The sequence below is a fragment of the Sturnus vulgaris genome, chromosome 37 (assembly GCF_052056855.1).
Source record: "Sturnus vulgaris isolate bStuVul1 chromosome 37, bStuVul1.hap1, whole genome shotgun sequence".
Lineage (NCBI taxonomy): Eukaryota > Metazoa > Chordata > Aves > Passeriformes > Sturnidae > Sturnus > Sturnus vulgaris.
Window position 1 is genome coordinate 300,095 of NC_142279.1, and position 4,780 is coordinate 304,874.

At 62.8% G+C, this 4,780-nt stretch overlaps 1 long non-coding RNA gene across 1 annotated transcript; it reads left to right on the top strand.

Moving 5' to 3' along the window:
* Positions 1–1,042: 1,042 nt before the first annotated feature.
* On the top strand, positions 1,043–3,981 carry LOC148220474 (uncharacterized). The gene is made up of 5 exons (XR_015798771.1): positions 1,043–1,221; positions 1,751–1,867; positions 2,081–2,206; positions 2,725–2,848; positions 3,586–3,981. It is a non-coding gene; the product is annotated as an uncharacterized LOC148220474 (long non-coding RNA).
* Positions 3,982–4,780: the final 799 nt, after the last annotated feature.

The window sequence follows — 4,780 nt, forward strand, 5'->3', positions numbered from 1 at the left end:
ACCCCCGCCCCGCCGCGTTTCCGGTCACCGCCCCTCCCCCACCCCACGGGCCCCCCGGGGTCTCGAGCTCCGCCCATTTTCCCACGCCCCTCCCCCTCCTCCTCCTCCTGCCCCTCCCCCTCCTCCTCTGACCCTCCCCCCACCACGCCCCCGTTAATTTATTGCCCCTCCCCCACCCCAATTAAAAAATTAAAAAATAAAATTAAAAAAATTCAAACTCGATTCTGATTGGTCCGTTCCGTTCGCCGCCCCTCCCCCACCCCCGGTTTCGACATTTTGTTCCCAAAAAAAAAAAAAAAAAAAAAAAAAAAAAAAGGGGAAGTTGGGGAGGGTGGGGGAGGGGCTTCCCAGGCCCCTCCCCCACCCCCCGAGGGTATAAATTGGGGGAGGATCCCCCCAAAAAAAAATTTAAAAATTTTTTAATGTGGGGGTGGGGGAGGGGTCGGAGCGATGGGGTGGGGGAGGGGCTGGGTGATTGCTGTGGGGGCTGCTGGGAACAGGTAACCCCTCCCCCCACCCCTCCCCCCACCCTCACCCCCACCCCTCCCCCCCCTCCCCGGGACAGGACACACCTGAGGGTGGGGGAGGGGTGGGAAATTTTTTTTTTAATTTTTTGGGGAATTTTTTTTGGGGGGGTGGGGGAGGGGTTGGTTTTTTTTTCCCCACCTCACCCCCTCCCCCACCCTCTCACCCTCCCCCACCCCCCCCCTGCGCTCAACCCGAGGGTGGGGGAGGGGCGGGGATTTCCTCGGAATTTTCCCTCATTTTGGACATTTTTGGAAGGGGTGGGGGGAGGGGCTTTTTTTTTAACCATCGCCCCCCTCCCCCCCCCACCCCTCCCCCACAGCCTCCCCCCTCCTCTGCCCCCGCTGTGACGTCACCGGATGCCGCCCCACCCCCTGCCCCTCCCCCCTCTCCGTTTGCCGCCGCACGACCCTGACAGACCCAAAAAGGTACCGGGAGGGGGGGTGGTGGGGAGGGGCGGGATCACCCCTCCCCCACCCCTCTAAACCCCTCCCCCACCCTCCACCCCAATTCCAGACGGGCTGGAGCTGTGGCGTCAGGAGGGCGGATGTGACGTCACGGGCCCGCCGGAAGTCGTCATCACCTTCCGCTCCCACGGGGAGCTCGTGACGCTGCGGGAGGAGCGGTGGGGGGGGGAGGGGCAGAGCCCCGCCCCCAGCCCCGCCCCTCCCCCCGGGGGGTCCCGACAGGGGGCGGGTGAGTGTGGGGGGAGGGGCTGGGGCTGGGACTGGGTTATACTGGGTTATACTGGGTTATACTGGGTTATACTGGTTTGGAGTGGTTTGGACTGGTCTGTACTGGGTTATACTGGTTTGGGCTGGTTTGGACTGGTCTGGAGTGGTTTATACTGGTCTGTACTGGTTTATACTGGTTTGGACTGGTTTAGACTGGTTTATACTGGGTTATACTGGGTTATACTCTTTTGGGCTGGTTTATACTGGTTTATACTGGTTTGGACTGGTTTGGACTGATGTAATTGGTTTATACTGGTCTGTACTGGTCTATACTGTTCTATACTGGTTTATACTGGTTTAAGCTATTTTAATGGTCCATACTGGTCCGTACTGGTTTATACTGGTCCATACTGGTCCACACTGGTTCATACTGGTCCGTACTGGTCCGTACTGGTCCATACTGGTCCATACTGGTCCATACTGTTCCATACTGGTCCATACTGGTCCATACTGTTCCATACTGGTTCATACTGGTCCGTACTGGTTTCCAGTTCTCTGCCCCACCTGTGACAGCCATGACGGTTCCTGTTGGCGCCCCCTGCCGGCCCTGCCCTGCCCCCGCCCCCGCGACCCGCTGCATTGACGTCATCACCGGGGACCGGGAGGAGGTGGGGGAGGGGGAGGGGCCTGCGGGGTGGGGAGGGGCGGACAAAGGGGGAGGGGCCTCATTTGGGGGGGAGGGGCAGATTTTTTTTTAATTAAAAAGGGGGCGTGGCCAAGAGTGGGGGAGGGGTTTTTCTCGGTGTGGGGGGAGGGGGGAGGGGTTTGGGGGTTGTGGGGGAGGGGCCGCCCCCCCTCACCCCTCCCCCCTCTCCCCGCAGTGGGGGAGGGGCGGCTCCGGGGGTGTGTGGCCAGGCCGGGCCCTGCCGGGGCCTCCTCGCCTTCGATTCCGGCGGCGGTCCGCGGGGTGGAGCTGCGGTGCTGTGAGAGAAACCAGTGCGAACTGGGTGAGGACTGGGATGGACTGGGATGGACTGGGATGGACTGGGGGGAACTGGGAGGGACTGGGAGGGACTGGGAGGGGATTGGGGAGGACTGGGATGGACTGGGAGGGACTGGGAGGGGATTGGGGAGGACTGGAGGGACTGGGATGGACTGGGAGGGGATTGGGGGGACTGGGAGGGGATTGGGGGGGACTGGGATGGACTGGGATAAACTGGGGGAGGACTGGGAGGGGACTGGAGGGACTGGATGGACTGGGATCAAACTGGAATGGACTGGGATATACTGGAGAGTGGTTGGAGCACGGTATGGGGCGCCTGGATGGACTGGGTGAACTGGGAGGGGTCTCAGAGCGACTGGGAGGGCACTGGTTTATACTGGTTTCTAAACCACCATGGTCCGTATTGGTTCTTACTGATCCATACTGGTTTATACTGGTTTATACTGGTTTATACTGGTTTTTACTGGTTTTTACCGGTTTATATCGGTTCATACTGGTCCATACTGGTCTGTACTGGTGCAGAGACCCCTCCCCCCTCGGGACTTGCGCTGCTGGGGCTGTGGAGGCCCCTCCCCCTCCGGCTGCGCCCCCCAAGTTCTGCCGTGCGGGGGGGGCCGGACCCGCTGCGTGCTGGCACGGAGCCAGGGTGGGGGAGGGGCTCCGTGGGGGGGTGGGGGGGAGGGGCTTGGGGGTCACTGTGGGGTCACTGTGGGGTCACTGTGGGGTCACTGTGGGGTCACTATGGGGTCACTTTGGGGTTTCTATGGGGCCGAGGGGACTCTTTGGGGTCTCTATGGGGCAGGGAGTTCTCTATGGGGCTCTTTGGGGTCGCTCTGGGGTCATATTGAGGTTTCTATGGGTAACTTTGGGGTCACTTTGGGGTCGCTTTGGGGTCATTTTGGGGTTTCTATGGGGCTCTGGTGTCTCTATGGGGCAGAGAAGTTCCTATGGTGTTTCTATGGGGTCTCTGTTGGGTTTTTATGGGTTTCTATGGGGCTGAGGGGACTCCTTGGGGTCTTTCTGGGTCTCTATGGGGCAGGGAGGTTCCTATGGGGTCCCTATCGGGTCTCTATGGGGTCTCTATAGGGCTGGGGGGGGTCTCTATGGGTCTCTATGGGGCAGGGCTGTTCCTATGGGGTCTCTTTGGGGTCTCTATGGGGTCTCTATGGGGCAGGGAGGTTCCTATGGGGTCACTTTGGGGTCTCTATGGGGTCTCTATGGGGCAGGGGCTGTTCCTATGGTGGGTCTCTATGGGTCTCTATGGGGTCTCTATGGGGCCTCTATGGGGTCTCTATGGGGCCAGGGCGGTTCCTATGGGGTCTCTATGGGGTTTCTATGGGGCTGGGCCCCCCCTGACCCCCCCTCTTTGTCCCCCCCCCCCAGGTCCCTCGGGGGAGCCGTTGCTGATCCGGGGCTGCGCGACCCCGAGTGGTGCGAGACCCCCGTGGGGCTGGGGGGGCTCTGGGGGGAATCTATGGGGCAGGGAGGGGATTCTATGGGGCAGAACCGCTCTATGGGGCCGGACGATTCTATGGGGCTGCGCTGCTGCCAGGGCGACCTCTGCAATTCCCTCCCGGGCGACCCCTCCCCCACCAGCGCCGCCCCTCCCCCCCCTCGCCCCCTTCCTCCCCCCCCTCCTCCTCCTCCTCCTCCTCGCTGCCCCACAAGTTTAAGGTGGGGTTTCTCTCCCCCCCCCCCTCCCTCCTCCCCATAGATTTTTTTGGGGGGTGGGGTGGGGGCCACGCCCTGCCCTGAGGAGCCGAGGATGTTGGGGCAGGGTGGGGGAAGGGTGGGGTCACCCCCGGCTATGGGGGAGGAGGGGGGGGGGGGTTGAGTCACTTGGGGGGTGACTCAGGGTAGGGGGGGGATGAGGAGGGGTGTGGGGCAGAGCTATGGGGGCTTTTCTATGGGACAGGGCTCTGCTTTGGGGCAGAGCTTTGGGACCCTGCTATAGGGCAGAGCTATGGGGCAGAGCTTTGGGGGCTGTGCTATTGGGGCCTTTCTATGGGACTTTTCTATGGGGCAGAGCTTTGGGGGCTGTGCTATGGGGCTTTTCTATGGGACTTTTCTATGGGGCAAAGCTTTTGGGACCCCGCTATGGGGCACAGAGCCCAGCAGCCGCTGCAGGGCCGCTCTATGGGGCAGGGGAGGCCATGGGGCGCTGTGGTGCCGCTCTATGGGACGGGGGGGGGAACCGTGGGACCTCGCTATGGGGCGGGGAGGCTGAGCTATGGGGCGGGAGCCCCCAGGGCCCCCACCCTCGCCCCACCCTCGCCCCCACCCTGTCCCGGCTCCCATAAATGGGGCGGTTCTGCCCCACGGCACCGAGGCCTGGCCGAGATGTGGGGCCGGGCCATGGGGGGGGGCCCGGCTGCTGCCGCTGCTGCTGTGCTGCTGCTTGCCAGGTACGGGGGCACTTGGGGGGCATTTGGGGGGCACTCGGGGGGGTCTGTGGGGTGGGGCGGGGTCAGGGTTTGCGGGGTGGGAGTTGTGGGGCAGGGGGGTGTCAGGGGTGACGTGTGTGGGGCTGGGGCAGGGGGGTGTCAGGGGGATGTGGGGCAGGGCTGAGATCTGTGGG